This window comes from Syngnathoides biaculeatus, chromosome 1 (genome assembly GCF_019802595.1).
Source record: "Syngnathoides biaculeatus isolate LvHL_M chromosome 1, ASM1980259v1, whole genome shotgun sequence".
Taxonomy (NCBI): Eukaryota; Metazoa; Chordata; class Actinopteri; order Syngnathiformes; family Syngnathidae; genus Syngnathoides; species Syngnathoides biaculeatus.
The window spans coordinates 4,047,370-4,074,796 of record NC_084640.1 but is presented as its reverse complement, the minus strand read 5'-3'; the positions used below and the strand labels follow the sequence as shown (position 1 = coordinate 4,074,796).

At 44.3% G+C, this 27,427-nt stretch overlaps 1 protein-coding gene across 14 annotated transcripts in view; it reads left to right on the top strand.

Annotated features, from left to right (window-relative positions):
- Positions 1–27,427, top strand: part of gabbr1b (gamma-aminobutyric acid (GABA) B receptor, 1b) — a 326,457-nt gene that overhangs the window by 78,222 nt on the left and 220,808 nt on the right. For 4 of the 14 annotated variants that reach the window (XM_061833949.1, XM_061833782.1, XM_061833703.1 and 1 more), the window contains one exon: positions 25,788–25,861. The exons of the other annotated variants lie outside the window; for them this stretch is intronic. The gene's annotated coding sequence lies outside the window, so the exon portion shown is untranslated. The remainder of the gene's footprint in view (positions 1–25,787; positions 25,862–27,427) is intronic. 14 annotated transcript variants of the gene reach the window in all.

The following is a 27,427-nucleotide window of genomic DNA, read 5'->3' as shown; positions in this document are numbered from 1 at the left end:
GACAGGAGAAAGCAGTTGTCACTGCAGCAGTTACTGTTGCTGCTGAGTTTGCCCAAGTTTAATTTAATTTTCTGGTGCTGCAAATCAGACAAAACTTAATAGCACATTTCTATGTGGACAGTATAAGACTATAAATTCCATAACATACCAATCTTGAGCTTCAAATTAATTAATCATTGAATACATATTAAAGGCCTCTATACTTGGCGTGCAGAAGTCGCGCTGACATCACTGTGGCTCTCCTGTGCATAGTTTGCCTTTATACTCCAGTGCGACCCACACACACAATTTTGAATATGTGATGCAGTTCTCCAAGTCAGAGGTGTTACTACGGCTGGTATTGTCTCAGACACCAAAGGGTGGAATTTCCTCCTGCATTTTATGGCCAATTCTGGCAGGCCATTTTTATTTTCTGACATAAGGAACAAAGCAACAGCTAGATGACTGTGGAACAGTGCCTGCTTGAATAAATGAACCGAGATGACCAGATGATGCGTTAAATTATATTGCAATTAATCAAGAAGGCAGCGATGTAGATGTTATGGGGAGAGAAGTGTTGAATACGTGTGTGACTAAAAAAGACCAATCACGAGAAATGATCTCTGTGGCGTTTTACGTGTGGCCACAATTTTTGCCATGTGCGCGTCAAGTGTAGCTCATGTGGTGCAACGGGGCGAGAAAGTGCAAAGAGGCCTTCAATCAACAGCCCCTCTGCTGCCTTGCTTTTTCAGGCAAATAATTTTATATTGCCTTAATAGCTTCAAGTTGATAATAATCAACAATGAAACCTTGATTTGGTTCTTTGATTTAAGGGACATCACCTCGACAGTAACTAGTGCCAATTTTTATCATGTTGATTTGATTCCGGGTCAGTGTTAAAGCCAAGTGTCATGGTCCTGCCGGTCCCATCCCTGGCGGTGCATGTCCCCTGCACACCTGCGTCTCATCAGTGATAATGAACCCCGGTATATATAGGACCCAGCGGTTTGGCTTTGCCAGATTGTTTCCATCCATGCCTCGTTCCCGGACTTCCGCATTCCTGATCCTGAACCCTTGTGTACCGACCTCCGCCTGTCCTCCGACCAACCCCGTAAGCGTGACGCTCTTGATACTGCTGCTCTCTCCGCCTGACTCTCCGGCATACGACCTTGGAACGAATAAAGATCTTCCTTTAACTGCCTCCCTGTCTACCGAGTCGTGCATTTGGGTCCGCCCTAGCGTTCTGGTTATGACAGAACAATCTGGCCACGACACGGACCCAGCCGACTCAGAACCCATCCGCCGCTCTCTACAGATCCAAGACAGACGCCTGGGCGAGCAGGAGACTGCTCTTCAAGTGACCAACCAGACACTTCTCGAGATCTGTGCCCGATGAGACCCATGGCTAGTGCCCGGCATAATTCCTACCTCAGTCCAGGTCGCTCCGACTACCCCGCCAGTCGCAGAGTTTCAGGGTCCCGGGGCCACATCTCTTTCCAGGCCTGAACGCTTTTCCGGCGACGCAGGGAACGTCAAACCCTTTCTCGCCCACTGCGATCTTCACTTCGTGCTACAGGCTTCCGCCTTCCCGATGGACCGCGCGTGGATTGCCTTCGTCATATCCCACGTGACGGGAAGAGCAGAGGAATGGGCCACGGCAGAGTGGAGTCGTAACTCCGGAACATGCCACTCCTGGACGTCCTTTGTATGCGTGATGATGCAGGTCTTCCAGTATGCCTCCTTGGAACGCGAAGCAGCAGCGAAGTTGATTACGTTACAACAGGTCGTGTGACAGATTATGCTATCGAGTTTTGCATCAGAGCAGCTGAAAGTCGATGGAATGAGGATGCGCTTCTCGATGCCTTTTTCCAAGGGCTTTCACCACAGATCCGCAGTCACCTCATTGCAGTGGCTCGGCTTACCTCCCTGGATTCACTCATCGCCCTAGCGCTCAAGATCGACCAGGGGCTGCCGAGCCAAGGACAAGTGGCCGCGATACTTGAAGGAGAGCAGGGTGCGTCCACCCCGCTGGTTTCCCTTCTGCTGACACCCATACCCGCGATGGAGCCGATGCAGGTTGAGGGGCTTGATGGTCCAGCAGAGGGACGTATGCGACGTTGGCGAGGGGGCCGATGCTTCTACTGTGGACTCCTGGGCCACTGAGTAGCCCACTGTCTGGTCAGGCCCAAGCGCTCCGCCCTCAAGATCACGACTCCCGTGAGTGTGAATTACACCGCGGTGGGATCAAGTCGAGCACTCCTTCGAGTCACCTTGAGCACAGGGGGCCGTACTCATTCCGATACAGCTTTTATCGATTCGGGATTGGACGCGAACCATGGGTAGTCGAGGCCTTGAGCGCTGTGACCTTTCAGACGCAGCGGTTCCGCAATGCATTCGCGGCCAAGGGTAAATTCCTTTGCCGAGTAACTCACCGTATGCGATCTCTGAGGATGACATTTCCGGACGCTCACACCGAGAAAATAAGTTTCCATGTATTCATCTCGTGGAGCAGCGACGTCATCTTGGGAAGTCCCTGGCTTAAAAGACACAACCCACACATTGACTGGACCACCAGGGGGGAAGAATGTAGTAAGGTGTGTTTTGGGGCTCTAGAAGAGAGGAGTTTACAGATCGCGCCAGTCGACTTATAAGAATTGAAGTCCGTACCGGATTTACCAGCAGTGCCGTCCTGTTATCAGGACCTAAAGGAAGTTTTCTCAGAGGCAAAGGCCAAATCCCTTCCTCCGCACCACCCGTACGATTGTGCTATCGAGTTTTTGCCCAGCACCTCACCCCCTCGCAGGAAGCTCTTTTCATGAACAGGACCGGAACACCAAGCCATGAAGGAGTTCGTGGAGGAGTCGCTAGCGGCAGGACTCATCCGACCATCATCATCACCGGCTGGAGCAGGATTCTTCTTTGTCGTTACGGCCCTGTATTGATTACAGGGGACTTAATGACATCAGCATCAAGAACAGGTACCCTCTTCCCCTAATTGCCACCGCATTCGAACTGCTTCAAGGGGCCCGGATCTTCACCAAGTTTGATTTACGAAATGCGTACCAGATGGTACGCATCAGAGAAGGGGATGAGTGGAAGACTGCCTTTAATACACCAATAGGACTCTACGAGTACCTGGTGATGCCGTTTGGCCTGACTAACGCGTCCAAGGTGTTTGAAAATTTTATTAATGATGTGCTACGGGAGAGACTGAACAAGAATATGTTTGTCTACCTCAACAACATTCAAATCTTTTCTCCGGACGAAAATTCCCACATCGAGCACGTCAGGGAGGTGCTGCAGCAACTGCTACGACATAACTTACTTGTCAAAATGGAAAAGTGCAAGTTTCACTGACCTTCCGTCACATTCCTGGGAGTCATCTTGGCCGAAGGACAGATTCGTATGGATCACAGTAAGGTCAACTCGGTTCTCCAATGGCCCACTCCCACCAATTGCAGGGAGGTGCAGAGATTCATCGGATTTGCCAACTTCTACCACAGGTTTATCAGGGACTTCAGTTCCATTGCTACCCCCTTGCACGCCCTCGCTTCAACCCGCAATTCATTCGAGTGGGATGTGACTTGCCAGGAGGCCTTTGATAGACTTAGGTCGAGTTTCACCACAGCTCCTGTCGTCATCATGCCATATCCAGAGACACAGTTTGTGGTGGAGGTGGATGTATCGAACTCGGGAATGGGAGCAGTACTCTCCCAGATGTGTGCAAGGGATGGAAGAGTTCACCTGTGTGCCTTTTTGTCCAAGAGACTGACTCCGGCAGAGCGGAATTATGATGTAGGCGATTGCGAATTATTGGCAGTCAAAACGGCGCTGGAGAAATGGAGACACTGGCTGGAGGGATCACAAGTGCCATTTCTGGTCCTTACAGATCATAAGAACTCGGAGTACCTGAGGACCGCCAAGAGAGTGAATGCTCGCCAGGTCAGGTGGGCACTCTTTTTCACTCACTTCTGGTTCAGTCTGTCCTTTCGTCCAGGCTCAAAGAATGGCAAACCAGACGCACTATCCCGGATACATGAAGAGGAGCGAATGGAGTCCGTGAGTGTTCTGATACGTCCGGAGGCCTGCTTCGTGTCCAGGTTCACCTGGGAGATCGGGACACGGGCAAAGGAGGCTTTAAGGGACTCTCTGGGCCCAGCCGAATGTCCTCCCGGCCGTCTGTTCGTGGTACCCCCACTACGAGGAGACGTCATTGATTGGGCCCACACAGACAAGAACGTCTGCCACCCCCGCATGGTGAAGACCCACTCAGTCGTCAAACAACGGTTTTGGTGGCCAAACCTGGGAAAGGACGTGAGGGAGTATGTCAACGCGTCCCCGATCTGTATGGCCAATAAGACTTCTCGCCTGCGACCTATGGGTGAGCTACGGCCGCAACCAATTCCCTCTCGCCCCTGGTCACACATTTCTCTAGACTACGTTACAGGTCTACCCTGCTCCCAGGGAAACACAGTGGTACTCTCAGTCATCGATCGGTTTTCTAAGATGGTCCACTTCGTACCAGCTCCTGAGATTCCGTCCGCCAAGCAGACTGCGCAGCTACTACTAGACAAAGTCGTCCGCTATCATGGCCTGCCAGTGGATGTAGTATCGAATAGAGGACCGCAATTCGTGTCTCTGTTCTAGAAGGAGTTCTGCACCCTCATTGGGGCAAAAGTAAGCCTCACTTCAGGTCACCTCCCGGAGTCCAATGGCCAAACAGAAAGAATAAATCAGGACCTGGAGACCGGTCTACACTGTTTGGCATCGCATAATCACAGCACCTGGAGCCAGTATCTCCGTTGGGTGGAATATGCCTACAACTCTCTGCCTTCCACTTCCATCGGTATGGCTCCATTCCACATCGTACATGGTTACTCTCCCTCTCTGTTTCCATCTATGGCCACGGACTTCGCGGTGCCATCCGCATTGGCAATGCTGAGACGCTGCAAGCGGATCTGGGAAATAGTCCAAAAGACACGAATACACATGGGCAGCTCCTACAAATCCGTGGCGGACCTCAAGAGAAGAAGGGCACCATCATTCAAGGTGGGACAACGCGTACGGCTGTCCACAAAGGATCTTCTGCAGCGGATGGAGTCGCGCAAGCTACCTCCCAGGTTCGTGGGTCCCTTTCCTATCACTGAGATTGTTAAACCTGTCGCTGTTTCCTTGAAACTTCCCAGATCGATGAGGGTTCATCCCACGTTCCATGTAAGCCGGCTTCGACCGACTGGTCCATCGCCATTAGTCCCCCCAGTCAGTTAAGGTGTGGGGGTGGGGGGACTTTTTAGCAATGTACTGAACTTCCCAAAATAAGTAATCAATTAAATTAGACTGGAAAGTCATAGGCAAACATGGCAGGGATTAAAGCAACCTTAAGAACGCACACAAAAAGTGTTCCAAAAAGTCATAAATTTGTTTGAACAATGATGAACACAGGAAATGAATACAATCCAACCTATAAATAAAACGGGATACATTCCATACCTTGTGTAGATTAATCATTCCTGCCATAACACCCATTAAGTCTTGTCATCAAAAAGACATTCATGTTTTCGAAATTGAGCGCTTGTAAAATAGGCTGACTTTAAGTGAGGGGTCCCCAGACTTTTTTACCCTAAGATCTACTTTTCAAGCAGCCAGCCTCTCGCGAGGTGATGATGATAATGCTCCCAAAACCGTTTTAAGGTTAATTTTATGTTGCCTCCTATATTTAAAATAAAGAATTCACTTTTTGTGCACTGTATTGTCTGTGCTTTCATCCTGGATCAGGCTGTGCCAAGGTAGAATTTAAAAATTACTTTGGCTTCAGACCAGGCCTTTCCCACTCGGAAAAGAGAAAATCTCGTCCAGTTTAACCACATTGTTCACATACTCCGACAGTTATTGCATCTTAAAACAAAAGCATTTCTTTTTTAGCTTTCTCCATTAATATCGAAAGTAAACATAAGCAGCAGGTCTAGCTCTTCTTTGCTCTATGTTGCTCAGATTGTGTTGCTAACTAAAGCAGTAGTGGTGGACGCTTTCATTATAAAACACATTGATGGGCTGCGTAAGTACTGTAACGTGTAATTATGAGTGTACGTCTTTAAGAGCGGTGGTGGGGAGGAGGTTGGGGGCCGGGTGTAAGGTAAACTAGGAAAAAGAGAGTGTGGTGGAGCAGGAGTCGTTAGAGAAAGTTCCATGTGCTGCCTAAAAGAAACCAGTGGCTTCTTTTCATTCATTCATTTCAGTATGTATGTGAGTTGTGCCATTGGATGAAAGAACCAATCAACCCTCACTCATTGAATCACATTGCAAAATACCACAAACTGAATAGCTGTATTTTGGACTTTCAATTTGCATTGGATTTACTTTTTTTTTTTTTGGCGTGCAACGCAGAATATCTATGATATCAGAATATCATCAGCGGTGCACAATAGAGGGGACATTGGCTGACTTTTTTTTTTGGGTGCTTCGGAGGAAGCTTTCGCATCAGCAAAGCGCTTCAGCGGGATTGTGAACACGAGAGGTTATCACACAAGGAGTAAACAGCATAGCAAATGGTGGAGAGGAAGGAAAAAGGAGAGGGTGGGATGAAAGTTGCTGGGTGAAGCATCGATGATACACAGCCAATCAGGTCACGAGATAAATCCACACATGCTCTTGTGCCGCGGACCAATCGCGCCTTGGATCAATGCGTCTTCCCGCAATATGCAAATGTTGCTGTATTTTTCCAAGTTTTTTTTGCTCTTTTTTCCAGTTATTTATTTATTTTTGGGGGTGGAGTTGGGGAGGATTGCGAAGCACTGATGCCGCAAAAAGTGAAGCATGATGTAGCGAGGGAACCCTGTACTGGTCGCTGTTGATTGCGCCAGTAAACAACAGGACCCAATTCTGAAACTAACAGACTTTTCCTGGTACGAGGAGGTATAGCGTGTATTGGTGTTTGTACAAAATGTAACTTATTTAAGAAATAAATTTAATGACACCTATAAGGGATCTGTAGGGGAACACTGTAGGAAGTCTCTCAGAAAAAGATAACACTAAAACTGGTACAAGAAATAGGGCATGGTCCTGCTGGAATAAAGTTTAAAATAAATATGTGCATGCGTGTGTGTGTGTGAGAGAGAGAGAGAGAGAGAGAGAGAGAGAGAGAGAGAGAGAAAGTGAGAGAAACTGTGAAATAGGTTCATGCCATTTCAGTTCATTTCAATTCATAAAATATATTTGATTACAAATAAATTATGAACTTTGTAATGAACAAATAAAAAAGTCAAGTTTCCACTGTACATGTTCATGAAACTATTTTGTTCCTCACAAATTTACCTGTCTTATCTCTATCTGGCCTCCATCCCTATTTTCGAAATTTTAATTGTATGCCTTAATTCCTCTGCACTTGCTCCAGCTCTTCACATCGCCCTAAGTTTTGAAACTCTGAATCAGCACACTTTCACACACTTCCATACCACCTGATGTATGTCTTCAGAACCAATAGCCTTTCCACTCATTTTCCACCACAGAACTTTACCCTAATAATCTTTTCTCAGATGACCTTCACCTATTTCACAATTGCTGCCTGATCTGTCCTAAATAATATTTCATTTTGATCACCCATTCACTCCTCAAAGGACAGCTTTCATCTTTCTATCTGGTCATTCTGGAGAACTCAGTTTCTCCTTCCTTTGTGTATGAGTTTATTTGATTCATCACTCTGGTTGCCCTTTGCAAACTCCCCTTTTACCTTCTGTGTCCTTTTCTTACATCCCTGTCTGCTCTTGTCAGTTCTAACCAAATCCCATCTCTTCTTTGCCACCCTCTTGCTCTGTACACTGTTCTCCAATCTCCTGCCTCTACCGAACAGTCTCCAATTTTTCTCAGATTGCATCAACTACAGAGAATATAGTCCACATTTATGCAGCTAACTTCTCTCATTTGTCATCCTGTGTTTGCTGTGGCAACCCCTAATGGGACAAGCCGAAATAAAAAGAAGAAAAACTGCCATTTCCTCCTTCCTTCCTTTTTACAAATTCTACCACCATCTGCCCTTCCGAGTTCCTTTATTTAATACCATACCTGCCCATCACGTCCTTGTCATATTTGTTCTCTTCACCAACATGCCCTTTTGAGGTCTTCTCCAATTACTTCTCTCTAGTCTAGAAATTCTCTCTATCATCAGATCCAACTCACTCCATTCTCCTCCTACTCAAATCAAACCTGAGGAGCATGACTACTGGCATTCATCATTACACCTTCAATTTCTATCTTAAAAATCATTATCATCTGACTAATTTCACCTTAATGACTTTTTTTTTGCACTCTTCATCCAATCCAGACCATAATAAAACGCTTTGAACACTGCTTCTATCCCTAGGCCTACCTTTCTCCTCTACATATCATCCATTTCTCATTTTTGCCTGTGATTGTGCTAAAAATGTAACATTCCAACTCAGTCCAATGCTCCTAACCATCCTGATGTCTTTGTCTCTTAACCAATCTATATCCTCTTTTTCTTGATCGATCAACAGTAATCCACTTCCTACAAGCACCCACATTGTCGGTCAACATTAATGTTTGCATTCATTGTTAATCCAGGCCCCATCCGATTTTGTTTGAAAGTCAAGTTTGGAGTTTGCATATCTGTTTTGCACACTCTTATATGCCAGTTGTATATGAAGATGCTGTCTACCATCTTGGCCGCCTTCGGTACGTGCTCCCTGGTACTGTTTACGTTTTCTGCGTTTTATGGTTGTCTCAGGACTCAAGTACACAAGAAATGACTTGCAAACTATCAGAGAGCCTTCTACAGATTTTTTTTTCCACATCTCTCGCCAATTCGCTAATTCTTTATTACTTTACTCATCGCCTCTCTCTACAAACCGTCGCGTCGAAGTTGTAGGGCCTCGCGTGCCAAGACACAGGTTTAAGTGCGAAAGTTAAAAATGACAATGTTTATAACTGTACATGTTATTTTTGTCTTAGCCAATCCAAACACAATGTGCCACATGAGCAGGTAAACGAGATTAACAACACCCAGATTCACTTCTCATTATCCTAGATGTTAACACAGCTAAACTTATCCACAAACCCCCTAAATATAAGTAGCACTTAAAATGTCAGACGAGGGAAAATAACACTCGAAACCACTCTTATATATCCATTAAAAATACATATAATGCAATCCCCCACGAACACATTGGCTCCTCTGATCACTGCTTTCTGTACTTACCTACATACATGTAAGCACTTAAATTTGCGAAGCCTTTTGTAAAATGAGTACCGAGGTAGTGATCCCCTCAATAGCTTTTACTGCAGACTTGAAAAGGGCACCTTCACACCACCCACCCACCAAGCCACACCACCGTCCACTCCACCGTTTAACATCCATGAAAGGGACATGAGGCAAATATTCAAACAAAAGATTAAAAAAATTGCCGGGCCCAGAGCTTGTGTCCCCATCCTGCCTTCGTCTGCGCAGAACAACTTGCTCTTCAACAGGTCTCTCAAACTGTGTGAAGTACCAACCTACTTCAAACAGTCCACCATCATACCGGTCCCCCAAAAAAGGATCAGTCTCATGTCTAAATGATTACAGGCCTGTGTCCTTGGCATCTGTGGTCATGAAGCCCTTAGAACGCCTAGTGCTGGACCACCTCAAGAGCGTCACAGATGAACCCACTGCAATTTGCCTGCTGAACTAACAGGTCTGTTGATGATGCTGTCAGCATGCGTCTGCACTTCATCCTTGAACATCTCGACAGTGAGGAAATCAATGTGAGGATCCTGTTCGTGGACTTGATCTCTGTGGGACACCACCTCATCCACGTGCACTATCAGCACTGGGGAACCCCAAGGTTGTGTTCTCTCCCCTCTGCTCTTCTCGCTCTACACAAACGACTGCACCTTGAGGCACCGGCCTGTCAAACTCCTGAGGTTTGCAGATGACACCTCAGTGGTAGGCCTCATCATAGACAAGTCTGCGTATCAACAGGAAGTGGTGAGACTGGAGCTTTGGTGTGGCCAACACAACCTGGCATTGAATACTCTAAAGATTGTAGAGATGATTTGGGACTTCAGGAGGCATCCTTCACCTCAGCTGCCCCTGACGCTGTCCAACTGTCTTGTGTCAAGCGTCGAGACCTTCAAGTTCTTGGGAATTACTGTCTCAGAGGACCTGAAGTGGGGGACAAACATCAACTCCATCCTCAAAAAAGCCCTGCAAAGGCTATACTTCTTGGGGCTTCTGATGAAGTATGGCAGGTTACAAGAGCTGTTGGGACAGTTAGATGACCACTGGGTCTTTGAATCAGTACTGTGTATCTCCATCACAGCCTGGTTTGGGCTGCCACAAAAAAAGGACAAACTCCAAGCGCAATGGACAATCAAAACTGCTGAATGGATTGTCGCCACCACAATAACCACTCTTGAAGAATTGTACACCACTCGAACTAGGCCCAGAGCGGGCAGGATCCTTTTGGACCCTCCACATCCTGGTCACCAGCTCTTCCAGCTCCTTCTATAGGGTATGTGCTCCCAATCAATGCAAGCCAGACTCCATCTAGGTCAGTCTGGTGGCCATCCAGGCCACCCAAAGTGAGGTGCTTGGCTGAGCAGTTCAGGAGCTCGGCTAGGTCGACAAGCACCTGGGTCTTTATGGGGCCATTAGGGCGGAAGAAGATGAGGGTCCCAATGGCAAAGCACCATCCAAGCAATAAGAACAGATGACGACTGTGGGTGAAGAATCGCCGAAGCAGGAGTGAGAGGTGGCAGCTGGGGGTCAAGCACTGGCATTGCAGGAGCGAGAGATGGCGGCTGCTGGTCAAGCACCACCAAGGCATGGGCGAGAGGCGGTGACTACTGCTGGTCAAGTACGGCTGACGGATGGGCAAGAGATGGCGACTGCGGGTGCTGCAGGAGCAAGTGCAGGAGAAGCAGACCACTTGTATGCAACTGCCCGAGCACATGAGCGAGTGGTGGTCACTGTGAGCCAGGCCAGTCCGTGACAAGTGAACCTTATTGAATTTAAATTCTTCGGAGATGTCTTTTTCGAGGTTCGATGGGTGAGCTGGGGCATTGCTCAAGAGGAGGAGAGCTTGCAGAGGGAGGTTTTTCTCAAGATATTTCTTGACGGCAGGACCAAAAATCAGGTTTACCCACTGCATGAAAAACTGCCAAGTGACCCACACCCTTGGGTTAGTCCTCCCCATAACCTGTAGTCTTTCTTCCTTTGTAGTCGCTCAGTTGTACACCTTGTTCGAGTTTCACTTATTTTGTGCTTTAATTCCATCAACATCTTCCTCTCACTGCTTTAATTTGCACTTGCTTTCTTGGGCCACATGGTTCAAAGTGGAAATTCACTTAAATAAATGCAAAATAAGTACAAAAAGCGAGTTACTGACCCAAGGTGCACACGTTGAAAGACAGAGTGAAGTGCGAAAAGCTGACCGGAAGCTGTGCATTTCAACATCTTACCGATCGCTCCACCATCTACCCGCAGTTCGTACGTCAAATCCTGGCTCGCAAGACAAAGAAAAAAAAAAAAAAATTCAGATCCACTGCTTGCATCTTGGACAACTTGTATGTAAATTTACTCGTATGTCAAGGCACAACTGTGTGTGTGTGTGTGTGTGTGTGTGTGTGTGTGTGTGTGTTTATGTATGTGTGTCTGTGTATATAGATCATCTTCTTTTTCTTTCTTCTTAGGGGTCATCACAGCGTGTCATCTTTTTCCATCTAATCCTATCTCCTCCATCTTCCTTTCTAACACCCCTGCCCTAATGTCTTCACTCACAACATCCATCAACCTTTATATATGGTTATTATTGGTATTAGTAATATATATGTATATATATATATATATATATATATATATATATATATATATATAAATTACTAATACTGATTGGACCATCAGGATGTGAGTGAGTGTCCTAACTTGGCACGAGGCAGAAAAATAGGTTCGCTGGTCAAGAATTTAATGACTTGATTGCCAGAGGGAAAATGCATGCCACTTTTGAATTTCATTCATCTGTACTGTAGCACTTTCCAGACAGAAGGAGCTGGAAGAGCTAGTAACCAGGATGTGGAGGATCCAGAAAGATCCTGCCTGTTCTGGACCTAGTTCGCATTTCGTGCAAGTCTTCAATAGTAGGTAGTGTGGTGCCGACAATAAATTTTTTGTGGGGGCCCCAAACCAGACTGTGCTGGAGGTACACAGTACTGGTTGGATGACCACTGTGTAGAACTGTCTCAGCAGCTCTACTGACAGGCCGTGCTTCCTCAGAAGCCACAAAAAGTACATCCTTTGCTGGGCTTTTTTGAGGATGGAGTTGATGTTTGCCTCCCACTTTAGGTCCTCTGAGATTGCAATTCTCAAGAACTTGAAGGGCTTGGCAGTTGACACATGACAGTTGGACAGGATCAGGGGCAGGTGTGGTGAAGGATGCCTCCTGAAGTCCAGAATCATTTTCACTACACGTGTCGATACGCGTACTCATCACCATCTTTGACCGTGGTGTCATTGGCGAACTTCAGGAGTTTGACAGTTGGATGCCACGAGGTGCAGTCGTTTGTGTAGAGTGAGAAGAGCAGAGGACACAATCTTGAGGTGCCTGGGTGCTGATAGTGCATGTCGGTGAGGTGGTGTCCCCCAGCCTCACCTGCTGTGTCCTGCCCGTCAGGAAGTTGAAACCGCAGTCGGTCCAGTTGGGGTTCTGTGACGCTCTTGAGGCAGTCCAGCACAAGGCATTCAAAGGACTTCATGACCACAGATGTCAAGGCAACAGGTCTGTAGTCATTAAGACCTGAGACCGCAGCATTTTTGGGACCAGTATAATGGTGGAGCGTTTGAAGCAGTATGGTACTTAACACAGTTGTAGAGACCTGTTGAATATCTAGATTCATCCGGGGTTGGGACCGGCCTACAAATTGCACTTGCTTGTGTACCCATAGGGCTGCATTGTGTGTTTGTGTGTGTACATATATCAAAGATTGCTAGGAAGAATTGCAAAAAAAAAATAGATGAGAAATATACTACATATTGGTTTTACATTGAAGTGATTAAGGCAAGTAGTACAGCAAGTTTTGCCAATGAGTAGAATGGAGCCAAAAAAAATAATTCAAAACAATAATTATTAACATTTTTTAAAATATAGAAATAAATATTTTTTACAAAAGTGATGAGAAATGTAGTAACTCTCTTTTCCTCCCACATCCCCAAAGCATTAATCAACTGGAGAGTCTAAAATTTCTGTAGGTGTGATTTGGAGTGTGGATGATGGTTGTTTGTTTCTGTGTGCTTTCCTCCTGTGATTGGCTGGCGACCAGCATTATGCAGCTATTGGAGTACAGGCTGAAGGCTGGGTGTGCATATGGGAAGAAAGAGGGAAAATTAGAGTATGAAGGCGACTGAAAGACACAAGCTGCAAACAGATGTTGCCTGTTACCCTAACATTTCCTTTTATTGTGCCGTCTCTTGTTTTTTTGTCTCAGCGAGCCAGTCTTCAACCGAAAGCCCTGCCAACTTAGAGCAACAGTAATCGTTCCGTAAGCAACTCTGGCCAAAGGCTTTGAACTTTGGGTTTCCACAGAGCTTGCGCGTGTTGATTTGTATTTCTCCTCTTGGGACCGCCTCTGCCAGGAGGGGTGTTGACACCTCGAGTGTTGAAGCCCAAGCTTGTTGTCACGCATCACCAGCACCCATCACCTCATCTGCATCCCAACCAAGCTCTGCCCCTTAGCGTTGATGTGGAACAGCTCAATATAGATGGCCTCCATCAACCTGGTCACGCTTGGAGAGTGCATAACCTCCATGCCCTTTTCGATGGAAAGAGTATGCACAGAAAACACCACCACATGAGTTGCCAGCCTAGATATCTCACATACCTTAGAGGACAAACTGGATGTACTGTGTGACACTGCCCATGCCTGTCGAGTGATGATTTCTGGCTGAGGTTTAGAAGCGGCCCTTGGATAACCTGTTCTTGTGCTGTCTGGGGAGGGGAAAAAGGGGCCTTGTCATTGGGGTCGAGCTTCAGTCACAGATCCCCGATGTAGGCCAGCTGCAACGGCATGATAGAGGGACGTGTACACACACCCCCACCGGCACTGACGAGCAGGCAGCAGACGTGCTGACAGCCTCTGGGTACATTCGGCCCGAGAACGTCTTGTGTCAAAGTTTTGGTCAAACTGGCTATGTCTGCAAAAGCAAAAAGACGACTGTACCGGGATGCCTATCTCATGTACCTGAGCATCTGGACGTGCTGCGACACAGTCATCCTGTCACTGTCGCTGTCCTGGCATTCCAAAATGGCATCCTTGACCTCTGAGCACCTCCTGGATAAGCTGCTCTGTCTTCTCGGTCCTTCTGGTGAGGTGGAGGGTCAGCTCCTTGGCAGAAAGAGTGACCATGATGACGCTCCCACTCTCGATGACGCACCCACTCTCAGCTTGCTCGTCCCATTTAAACTCGTTCATGTCCTCGGCGTCCCACTCCAAGATTGCCAGTGACAGCCTGGTCATGAAGGGACCCCAGAGGATGTGTGGATCTGTGATTATTTCCCAGGTGAACCGCCGCCCGAGGTTCCACATCTACAGCCAGACCACGAGCTGGTCCAGTTCGCTGAACATGGCTGTGATCTAAAGCGTGTGGGACAAGAGCACGTTACAGTGGGATCTGAAAGAGCGTGCACGCCAAAGATGAATCGTCAAAAGATTAATCTCACCTACCTTGATCATCCCGGTGGCGGAGCAGAAGTTGTGGTCCATGTACAAAAGCTGTGATGGGGCCTGTCCCACCTTCCTCTTGTGCACCATCTGTCCACTCGCCATGCTTGACAGCCCTTCGCCCTCAGCGGCAGTGACCTCTTAGTCTATTATAATATCGCAGGTCTGAGAGGACTGCTATTTTAGCTATGTTGTACAGTGAAGAAAATAAGTATTTGAACACCCTGCTATATTGCAAGTTCTCCCACTTAGAAATCATGGAGGGGTCTGAAATTTTCTTTGTTGCATGTCAACTCTGAGAGAGATAATCTAAAAATAAAAATTCTGAAATCACAATGTATGATTTTTTTTAATGATTTATTTGTGTGATACAGCTCCAAATAAGTATTTGAACCACTCAGAAAACGAATGTTAGTATTTGGTACAGTAGCCTTTGTTTGCAATTACAGAGGTCAAATGTTTCCTGTAGTTGTTCACCAGGTTTGCACACACCGCAGGAGGTATTTTGGCCCACTCCTCCACATAGATCTTCTCTAGATCAGACAGGTTTCTGGGCTGTTGCTGAGAAACACGGATTTCAGCTCCCTCCAAAGAGATTCTATTGGGTTTAGGTCTGGAGACTGCGTAGGCCACGCCAGAACCTTGATATGCTTCTTACGGAGCCACTCCTTGGTTTTCCTGGCTGTGTGCTTCGGGGCATTGTCATGTTCAAAGACCCAGCCACGACCCATTTCCAATGCTCTGACTGAGGGAAAGAGTTTGTTCCCAAAAATCTCACAAATACATGGCCGCGGTCATCCTCTCCTTAATACAGTGAAGTCGTCCTGTCCCATGTCCAGAAAAACACCCCCAAAGCATGATGTTACCACCCCCATGCTTCACAGTAGGGATGGTGTTCTGCGGATGGAACTAATCATTCGTCTTCCTCCAAAGACGAGTGGTAGAACGATGACCAAAATGTTCCATTTTGGTCTCATCTGACCACAAAACTTTCTCCCATGACTCCTCTGTATCATCCAAATGGTCATTGGCAAACCTAAGACGGGCCTTGATGTGCTGGTTTAAGCAGGGAAACCTTCCGGGCCAAGCATGGTTTCAAAACCATAACGTCTTAGTATTTTACCAACAGTCACCTTGGAAACTGTAGGGATTTGCGAGTTTGGACCCTACACATGTTCACGAATTGAGAAAAATATGACCAATGATTAGAAAAAGTTAACAGCAAATGAATTTATTACAAAGGAATGTGCAGTACGGACGTCCAGGTCTTATCTAGGTATCTGCCGCACACGAGACGTGTGTCTTCTGGCAGGGTAGCCAAAGAAGAAGAGAAAAGCTACCCAGTAACACACGGTTTTTATGTGTATGGGTCCATGGTAGGAGTGGCTGCCCCCCGCAGTCAGATCCTGGGCCCGGGATGGTAACTTTCCGCTCCTTATCTGGTCTCGTTTGTCTCCACGCCAACGCATGGGACAGGAGGATGGCTCCAGCCGGTTTTCTGCGTACAAAGATCAAGGACAACCACCGGCTCTACAACACATCCTTGTCTGATTAGCAAATGGGCAACACTTTATCCGTGGATTACATGTATAAGGTCATATTTAAAGCTCAAGTGTCGTCAAACGGATGATTTTTGGTATATTATTAATGAAAAACCCACAGCCAATATGGTACCATGTGTTTTTTCACCACAAAATATGATTTTGACAGATACAGCTTTTTGTAACTCCCGCCATGAAAATCCTCTCAGGAATTTGTTGTCGAGAAGAAGCAGGAAGTGACGTAAAGGACAGTAGCGCCCCCTCATGGACTTGTTTGTTTCCATTAGTTTTACCTCCGTGAAGGTAGCTCGTTGTTCCTTCGTGTTAGCCAAAATGGCGGCTCATTGCATTGCTGGACATTGCTTGAACACTCGGCAGAATGGAATTACCCTTCATAAGTTTGAAAGAGACCCTGTTCGTTGTGAAAAATGGCTTGCATGGGTGCAAAGGATGAGACCTTCGTGGGTTCCAAATAACAGGTAGGTGTGTATACAGCTACTAAAAAAAATAGTTTGGACCACGAATCGGTCTCTCTCATAACGTAACAAAAGATCCACGTATGAAATGTGTCGATGTGCGTGTCGCCCAGCCAACAATGTTTCACTCAGCAACATAGCTCGGCTCCACCCCCTCCTTATATAGAACGGCGGGCCGAAACTCAGCCACACCGGCTGAGGCGCCGCGTTCGGCGGTCAAATCTTCCGCGAAGGCTGTGCGTCGGGCTTTGCGACGGGGGCGGCTCTGAAGAACCCAGCCGAGAATGCGTTACTCAGTCGTGTGCAAGCATGAAGCGCACTAGCTCGACTGTGAACAGTCATTAGCCACACCAGCCGGCTGCGATGAGCCGCGATGGATGGACTGTGATGGAAGTGGATCGGATGGGATGCGGTTTGGCCGTGATGGCCTTTGATCTGAATATGACTCGAAACAATAGTGTAATATTGCCGTGAGGGCTTGAAACAATAGTGTAATATAGCCCCGGTAACCTCACTCGGTTGTGTGGTGTTGTCCTTTTCGAAATGAGCTTCCGTGTCAGAAGGGGCGTTGGAAAAATCTGAATATATCTGTTGTTCGGCTTCCATAGTAGCAGGCACTGCGCGTTTTCAACGGCGGAAGTGACGATGACGTCAAGGACAGATGACACGATTAATATGGCGACCACTTGGATGTCGAGGGACACTCAATTGCGCAACTTTGTGCATGGATGACGCGCTCTCCGCTCACTTTTTTTTTCGTATGGCCATTGAAGTGAATACTGTTATTTATTTTTCATTACAATATCTATTTTAGAATGTTTATAGGGATGTCACCCGCACTTTAAGCAAATAATGAAAGTGTAAAAAAAGTAAAATCGTCTTCAAAACGGTGGTCCCATCACAGGTCATTGACTAAGTCCTGTCGTGTTGTCCTGACCTGATTCCTCACCTTTCTAAGGCTCATTGAAACCCCACGAAGTTGATATCTTGCATGGGGCTCCACTCTGATTGAGATTGACCGTCATATTTAGGTTCTTCCATTTTCTAATGATTGCTCCAACAGTGAATTTCTCCGTAGCCCTTTCCAGCTGTGTAGAGTTGTACAATTTTGTCTCTGGTGTCTTTGGACAGCTCTTTGGTCTTGGCCATATGAGTTTTACTGATTGTAAGGGTGGACAGGTGTCTTTATGGTGCTAACGACCTCACAAAGGTGCATCTGATTCAGGATAATACATGGAGTGGAGGTGGACTTTTAAAGGCGGAGTAACAGGTCTTTGAGAGTCAGAATTCTAGCTGATGGACAGGTGTTCAAATACTTATTTGCAGCTGTATCACACAAACAAATCGTTGAAAAAAAATCATACATTGTGATTTCTGGGTTTTTCTTTTTAGATTATCTCTCTCACAGTGGACATGTACCTACGATGAAAATTTCAGACCCCTCCATGATTTCTAAGTGGGAGAACCTGCAATATAGCAGAGTGTTCAAATACTTATTTTCTTCACTGTATGTCATGTATGTATCACATCTGACAATAAAGTTACTTGAATTTAATCATCTTCTACAAAGATTCTTGTTACTGGACTATTTCAAAATCAATTTTGCGGTTGTTTCTGCATATCCTCTTGATATGCATAATTTAACTTCTGTTTAGCATTCCACAATCAGGTCTCTGGATATTTCAATCCGTTACAACAGACAGCCTCTTAGCATGAAACTCGTATGACTACTCTTGAGACTCATAGTGGTCAAGGGCCATTTCCCACCTTTGTAGAAAATGGAAATTTCAACATTAAGAAGCAAATCTGCACCTAACAGGAGAATAGAAGGTAATGAATATAAGCTGTAAACTCATCATGCTTATTGTTATTAGCTTTTTCAGCCAGAGTGAAGGCACTGGTGCTGCACTAATACCCAGAGGCAGCTGTCTGAGCCCTGTAATATACACATAAACCTGCTGTCAGATTAGAGACCTGTCATTTTCTCTTTGTGCTGATAATTGGGGGTGATAGCGTGTGGGTGGGTGGCGGTATTTACAATAGAGTCGTGTCCAGCGTTCTTTCCTGGCCTCTGGGGTTTATGAATTGGATGTTTAGCATTTAGGGTGGTACACTATACTTGAACCTGTATGGAATTGCAGACACTAAATGGATTATCCCAGAAGAAAATATTGCAGTGAGAGGCAGAACAGAGGATTGGCAGATAGAAAATGGTTGTGACAGAGTTTCAATGAAATGGTGCTTTGCAGTCAATCTCTGACAAGAAATCCCAGCACATAGCTGTTTAAAGCATGCTTCTGGTTTGATTTGTTTCCCTGTGCTTAAATGGATTAGTGATTCTTACAGTGCAAAATAGGGCGGCAACGGGTGTGCATCAAGGTCACTCTCCATCTCCATCAAAGCTCGACTGACCTCTTCATCAAAGAGCCTTTCCATTCTTCCATCATATTTCTCCCCCCTCCGGTGGCATCTTTATCTCAGCCTACACCTCCCACAGTAATGTGTTTTATTAAAGGCTGCTCAATTTAGCACACTGAAGGTGCTACTAAAGTTGCCTTTGCATTGCAGTTTTTTATTCTCCAAATAACTGTAGATTTGGACATTTTTCATCAAATGTTAAGTCTGTTCTATGGTGTTCATTTCATTCCCCCCTTTCCATGCATTATGGTTGGTAATTAGGTACCAATACATGTCAACTTGGAAGGTGATTGAACAAAGACTGCTGAAGCAAAAAAATACTATTGCGCACTGTGATGATCATAAAATTTCCAGTGTTTTCCTTATATTAACTGGATAGCTCTAGTTTTTGTGACTGTTTCTATAGCCCTCATGAGTTGTAGTGCAAAGACAAAAACACATTAGATAAAACGCAATTGGGGCAATGTGGTGTACTTCATCTCAGCTAAAAAAAAAAAGAAATATTCAATATATATTTTTTAAAATGGATAAATGAAAGATACCACACAAGTACAAATACATCTATTGATAGATTGATCCATTAGCCTCTGTGACTATCTCCAAATTACAGTCAATCAAAATGAAAGCCACACGACATCTAATCCCATGCATGACCAGCACGCACAAGCAACTTTATGGTTGAGGTTAAATTAATCTTCTGTATCCATCCATTTATCCAACAGATTTGTTTCTTTTTTATCATATTGGCTTAACCAAAGCCTTAACCTTAAAGGGATACTAAACCAATCAATCCATATTCTATACTGCTTATCTTGATTCAGGTCATGGGTATGCGATAGCCTGTCACAGCTGACTTTGGGCTCGAGGTGAGGTACACTCGAAACCAGTCTGCAGCGAATGGGGGGGGGGGGGGTGTCTAAACCCAAGATGTCAATACTCTTTTGTATTTTAAAGGTGCATATCTTTTTCTGATGCTGTTTACTCAAATTTACAAAGTAGTTATTCTAAAAAAAATTTCAAAACCTTGCATTGGCTTACTTATGATGTTTGCCATTCTTACATCTTTTCACTCTCAAGATTGTGAAAAATTTGTGAAAATGTGACATCAGTCATTAATACCCATTTTATTTACTAAGAAAACTAGTTAGTAAATACTCAACAAGGACCTCCAGATCAGACAGGAACACTTACCCAGTCAGCTCATGGCAGAATCCCACCTGACTCACAACACCCGTGAGCTAACAACACAGCACATTGCAGTCATGTTCAATCACTAATTTAATAAGCAAAAAAAAAAACGTGTCTTTTGATAACAAATGTAGTCATCAAAATGAATACACCAGAAGCTTACCAATGTTAGCTGTGAATGTTTATTATTCTCAATATTATTTTGCGTACTGTATTTTGACTAGTGGAGAACATATAACCAAAAAGGGTTTACTTCCCCTTTAAGTGAAACTTTTACACTTGTAGCTTGTTTAAATACTTCAAATTCACTATTTTGTATTTCTTTGTGGCCTTTTAAAACATGTTTCAAACTTAGAATGAATGTAGTAAACATTGAGCTTTGAGTCAAAGCAATATGATTGGGAATTTGTCAGGCTAAAGTTATTAGATGTGTAGCAGCCCTTGGCATCAATGAGACAGCGTAGAGTTCAACCAGTGCAAACTTTATTGCATCTTCAAGCACCGTGAAACTAAAAAACGCATAACAATATTAGTAGGTACAAAGTTCAGTTTTCTCTAAAAACACACACTTCATTATACATCCAACCATAAAACTCCCAATATCATCCTCCATTTTTGTATATAATTAAACAACAATTAAATAAAACAACACGCACAAATATCAAGAGAATGGGTCAACCTCACTCCGCCTACCAAGGGTGCAAACTCTTCAATGACATAATGAAGGCCACAAGCGTCTTGCTCAAACTGCATTTGAATAACAAAAAAAAACCCCATTTCACATCAATGTCATGCTTATATGCATATAAATGGACCAAAATAAAATGTCAAACATTGTCAAACATTTAGACTTACTCTGCTTCTCTGCTCTGCTCCACGTAACCTCCTCTCTGTGTGATCATCCAGGTAAGTATGGCAAACCAACACAGGGGTGCCAATCAGCACAGGTAATCAGCTTGTGGATCACCCCAGAACATGAATGGTTCATTCAATTTACTGAACTGGCCACTAACAACATGTGAGCCCCAAACGCAGCACAGTATGGAGGTTTGCTATCTCATCAACTGTTTGAAATGGTCTCTGGTAGATTTAAGTTGCTCATGATGACCATCGCTAAGTACAAAAATGAGGTGCATTTGTTACAACTTTTGCTAACTTGTTTCTTATAGCTAAGAAGCCCATTTCCATCCATCTATCTTGTAACGCTTTTCTGGATCAGGTTGTGGGGGCCGCAGCTTCATCAGGGATGCCCAGACTTCCCTTTACCCAGCCACTTCATCCAGCTCTTCCGGGGGTATCTTGAGGCATTCCCAGGCCAGCCGAGAGACGTAGTCTCTCAAGTGTGTCCTGGGTCGTCCCCGGGGTCACTTTCCGGTGGGACGTGCCCAAAATACCTCACCAGGGAGGCGTCCATGCCCATGATGACCAAATACAGCTTTTATTCTGATCATATACAGTAAAGAAAATAAGTATTTCAACAACCACAAACTGCCCTTCTCTCATCCCCCCACAACTCTCCTGCTCCATCTTTAACTTGCAAATATTTACAAACAGTGAAGAAAATAAGTATTAGAACACACTGCTATATTGCAAGTCCTCCCACTTAGAAATCATGGAGGGGTCTAAAATTTTCATCGTAGGTGCATGTCCACTGTGAGAGAGATACTCTAAAAAGAAAATCCAGAAATCACAATGTATAATTTTTTTAACGATTTATTTGTGTGATACAGCGGCAAAAAGGTACTTGAACACCTGAGAAAAACAATGTTAATATTTGGTACAGGAGCCTTTTTTTGCAATCACAGAGGTCAAACATTTTCTGTGGTTGTTCACCAGGTTTGCACACACTGCAGGAGGGATTTTGGCCCACTCCTCCACACAGATCCGTTTTTGGACAGCTCTTTGTTCTTGGTCATGTTACAAGCTTGAGTCTTACTTATTATATGGGGTGGACAGGTGTCTTTATGCGATGCATCTGATTCAGGATAACACATGGAGTGGAGGTGGACTTTTAAAGGTGGACTAACAGGTCTTTGAGGGACAGAATTCTAGCTGATAGGTGTTCAAATGCTCATTTGCAGGTGTATCACACAAATAAATTGTTAAAAAAATCATACATTGTGATTTCTGAATTTTTCTTTTTAGATTATCTCTCTCACAGTGGACATGCACCTACGATGAAAATTTCAGACCCCTGCATGATTTCCAAGTGGGAGACCTTGCAACATAGCAGGGTGTTCAAATTCTAATTTTCTTCACTATAGTTCTGTGTTCTGTGATATACTTATGCGAATAACTTTGTGTGTTCTTTTTCCTGTGCTTGTATTATTTTGAACTGTATTAAAACACTGAAAACAATCATAACATTTTTGTTTTTAAGTCATAAAGTATATAACTTGCCATATCAAGGCCATGATTTACTGGTCTGGGCCTCTTAGTAATAGATTTTCCTCCACGTGGCCCTTAGCGAGAATGAGTTTGACACCACTGGGATAAGGTGTAAAATTGGTATTGGCTCCAAATCTTGCTGCAAGGTTGACAGCTGGTTCAATGCGATGCTGGTGAAATTGATAGGAGAACAAGAATACACACTGTATAACTACAGTACATCTCCGGACATATACGTATTTAAGTTGCCACGGGTTATCACCAGCTTATTCTGTATTTAATTCGGGTACCCAGTTACATTTTCTGTGTCCACACTGGCAAAGAGCAGTCACCATGCTCCAATCATTCACGGATCACGTCTTCCTCCTCACAGAGAAGTCTCTGTCAAGAAAGTCATCCCACCACATTTAAAAGCAATGGGAGGAACTGCTTTGATTGGTGGGGAACAAAAAGTCGGCTCTATACATGCCCACCGAGGCAGAGTCCACGCACTGTCAGAGTCGCCAGGTTGTGCTGGTTTATGAAATTACCAAGACCAAGGTCTAACCCGCCCTTTAAGGACAGTTCCCATTGATTTTTGCTGGTTATGAAAATAGGGCCCTACGCACTCAAGGATTGCAGAAATGATGCAAAAACAATTGCCAACCTTAATGTAGGGAAATGAAAACTGCAAAGATCACAAAGAAACGTAAGCAATAATACTTTAAGTGCCACAACAAACTATGCACAACAGTGGCGTATGCTTGAGCAGAGTGAAAATTATAATCCGAATATATCAATTTGTGGGAATTCGATTTTAAACCATGGACACTTAACACTTCAACATGGAGCTCATTGAAAAATTCATGAGCAATAATAATTTTGTCAAGTTAATGAGAAACCAAGGATAGGCAGAAAGCGACCCTGATGGCATTTGCTTTAAGGTACAGAGGGTCTCTGCTGCTATCTCTGTGCATCCCTTAATGTGAGATATTTCACAGTAAAATCACAGGCGTAGTGTATAAGGTGGAAGTAATTGACCCCTCCGTACAGGGCACTTAACCACGCCTCCTGAAGTTACGTCACCCCATGTGTGCTAATCTCGGAAAAACAATTAGCAAAAATGGCGGCGCAGCAAGAAAAGACTAGAGCGAAACTGTCCGATTTAACATCTGATTTCTCACTCGCATTCTTAGCTAACAGTAAAATATCGTTGAAAAGCAGACAGCAGGGCTTCAAGTATTTCAATGGTATTTACATGCATATCAACTGAGAAACCATTGATAATAGCGCGAGATCTTTCCGGAGTCTGAGGAAGACCGAGAAACCACATAATATAATATATTATAACCCAAAGACGAATTCGTCATTGACAGTTTCCCATTTTCGTGTTACATATCACACTTGTGTGCAGAATCTGTATGTGTACCTGTATAGCCGTTTGTGCACCGCCGTATGAAGGAAAAGAAGGGGAGGCTTGATTTACAAGTTGTTTCTCGTTTTCTTTGTGTAACGTCACGCGCTCCCCTCAAGAATTATTCTTGAATTAGTGCCAAACCTACGTAAGTCCCGACCGAGTACGACAATGACTACTTTATAATGTCCTCAAACATCCTTCCTTCAGTCTTGGTGTCTCGGTGCACGTCGAAGGCTTTTAGGACTCGCTAGTCCGGTTTAGCTTAACTCGGGAGCCGCCGAACAGAGACACGTTTGTGCAGTCAGATCATCGCAAAATATCGCTCAACACAGATCAAGTGTGTCAATCATTCACACGTAGCTATGTTATGCAAGCGAAGAACTGCTAATTAATTTAAATGAGACATGTATTGAAAATCAAATATAGGGCATAACTTCATGCAAACAAAGTCCGGTTTAGCTTAGCTCGGGAGCGGCGAACAGAGACACGTTTGTGCAGTCAGATCATCGCAAAATATCGCTCAACACAGATCAAGTGTGTCAATCATTCACACTTAGCTATGTTATGCAAGCGAAGAACTGCTAATTCATTTATATGAGACGTATTGAAAATCAAATATAGGGCTTACCTTCGTGCAAACATATCTGTTCCGGTTTATGGATTCAGTTGATCATGCGGTCTTCCACAAAGTTTGATCCATCGAAGACATTTTTCGTACTTGGTCTTCGGTTTTGGAAAGGGTACGAATTGAACTCCACCAACTAGCCTTTCAGGATACCTGTCGTCACTATTACAAAGTCCGTGACTACACCTCTTAACCATATCTATTGTTAAAGAACCCAAATACGCGATAAAACGCTAACAAAAGCTATACTGGACCATGACACGTTGTCTGAGGGAACGGCGGGTGCAACAAAAGGGGCGTGGTTTATGCAGATCACTGGCCTCTGATTGGTCAGAGACGCGGATTTCTACGGAGGGGTCAATTAGAGAGTGGGACTTATTTTGTGGCTTTGTAACTTTCTAAACCTCTTTTTCTCCTCTCCTAACCTCCACCCTTAATTGGTTTTAAACAGTATTGGTCTATGTGCAAGTGAGGCCTCAGATGGATTCCATGAACGGCACTCATCTTCCCACTTAAACCACAATTGCTTTACGTGAAAGCCTTGCTCAGTTCTCAAACTGTGACGGCAGGAGTGAACCTCAAAAGAATACTGCCTTGTTTGAGAGAACGTACCTTTCATGAATAATGAGGGAGTCTACAGCATATCAGATTACATACAGATTCAATTTTTGATAAAAACAAAACTAGTCTCCATCTAGTGACAGATCCATGACACACCTTTGGTTTGCCCATGTCCATTGTCCAAGCCTGCTACATATTTTGCTGAGATTTACGCTAAAGGACAATAATAGACATTTACATGACTGGTTATAATCTCCATCACACAGATTGCGAAAGAAAATATTTTTTAAAAAGTAGTAAACATATAAAATAAAAATAGTAATTTATTACAGCAAATCTCCTAAAGTATCACCAATTCCAATTTCTCAGTTTCAGTGTCCCGGGGGCTTGCTTATCTTGGGGATGAGATGAGCTGGGCACCTTGCTGTGTTGGCTTGCGGTTGGCTGCATGATATTACCCTATACATCAGCAACCACTGTGAACTAGTCTTGTCTGTTCTTCTGTTCAGGCCCAGAATTACTGCTCCAGAGGGGTTTGTAGCCACATCTACTGGATATGAGGACTCGCTAGTTGTGGAGTAAAGTAGGGATACATTTTGTACAAATAGTCTACTGTTCAAATTTTTGCCCTTGACTCTGTGATCGTTGGTTCACATATAGTGTGCACATATAGTGCTACATACTGTATAATGTCTTTTCTGGATGAGTAATGCGTGTCTGTGCATGTGTGTGTGTGTGTGTGTGTGTGTGTGTGTGTGTGTGTGTGTGTGTGTGTGTGTGTGTGTGTGTGTGTGTGTGTGTAAGCGTCTCAAAAAATGGATGGATATATATATATATATATATATATATATATATATATATATGGCAGCACGGTGTTGCAACTGTTTGGAGTGTTGGCCTCACAGTTCTGAAGACAGGTGTTCGAATCCTAGCCTCTGTTTGGAGTTTGAATGTTCTCCCTGTGCCTGCATGAGTTTTCTCCGGGCACTCCAGATTACTCCCATATCCTAAAAACATGCATTAATTGGGGACTCTAACTTGCCCGTAGGTGTGAGTTTGAATGGTTTTTTGTTTCTATGTGCCCTGTGATTGGTTGGTAACCAGTTCAGGGTGTACCGTGCCTCCTGCTTAAAGATAGCTAGGATAGGCTCCAGCACTCCCGTAACCCTTGTGAGGACAAGCAGCTCGGAAATTGCATGGACACACATATATTTATATGTGTATCTGTATATATATAGCATACATCATCTATTTTTCAGTGTTGTATTCTGTCCATTTTCGAGATGCAGAGAGGGTCAGTATTAAAAACACAAAAATGCTGTGACCTTGAGGCTGGCTTGAAGCTTCTGAAGGAAGCTCAAAAATCGCAGGTTTCGTCGTATAACCTACCTCGGGTAAAGGAATTAAAGTCTTGGGGTCTTGTTTATGGATGAAAGACAGATTGTGAAATTGACAGATGGATTGATGTGGCATGTACAATAAAACAGTCTTTACTGCCCCTGCCCCGAAAATTTGAAACAGGATAGAAATCCTTAAGAGTGGATTTAGATTTGCCCAAGACTAATAATGGAGTGATTTTAAGATGGTTGCTTGCATGTGTTTGGGCCTTAATCACAAGGTCATTGTAACATATCAAGTCAATATAATTTGTTTACATGTCGAGTTTGGTCTGACATCAAAATAGGTCATTACAGCACATGATGCACAGTGACTACTTTGAGTTTCACCATCTCAATAGTTTATATAAACACTTTTTAAAATCCAAATCTAAAAAAAACTAATTTTATACTCCTCCATTTTTTTTTCCAAATAGTGAACAGGTGCTAGAAGAACAAAGTGAGCCATTTGGAATTATCTGAATTTCTAACATAAATTGGTCCTGAAGCACGCTCTGATCTTAACAACTGATTAAACACAACTGCCTTAAACTAAAACCACACAACCCCTAAGTCTATGACTCTTCAAAGAGTTCATCAGTCAGGAGTCCACCTAGATTCCAATCTGTGTGACACGATTGAAGATGTTGGTCAAAGCTGTCCTTTCCCACACTGTAAAAACTGTTTTTACTTGCAACTGGACATGGGCTCCTCTGTTTGGGACTGCTCGTACGACACCAATTTTAACACAAATTGGTCCATAAATCAGAACA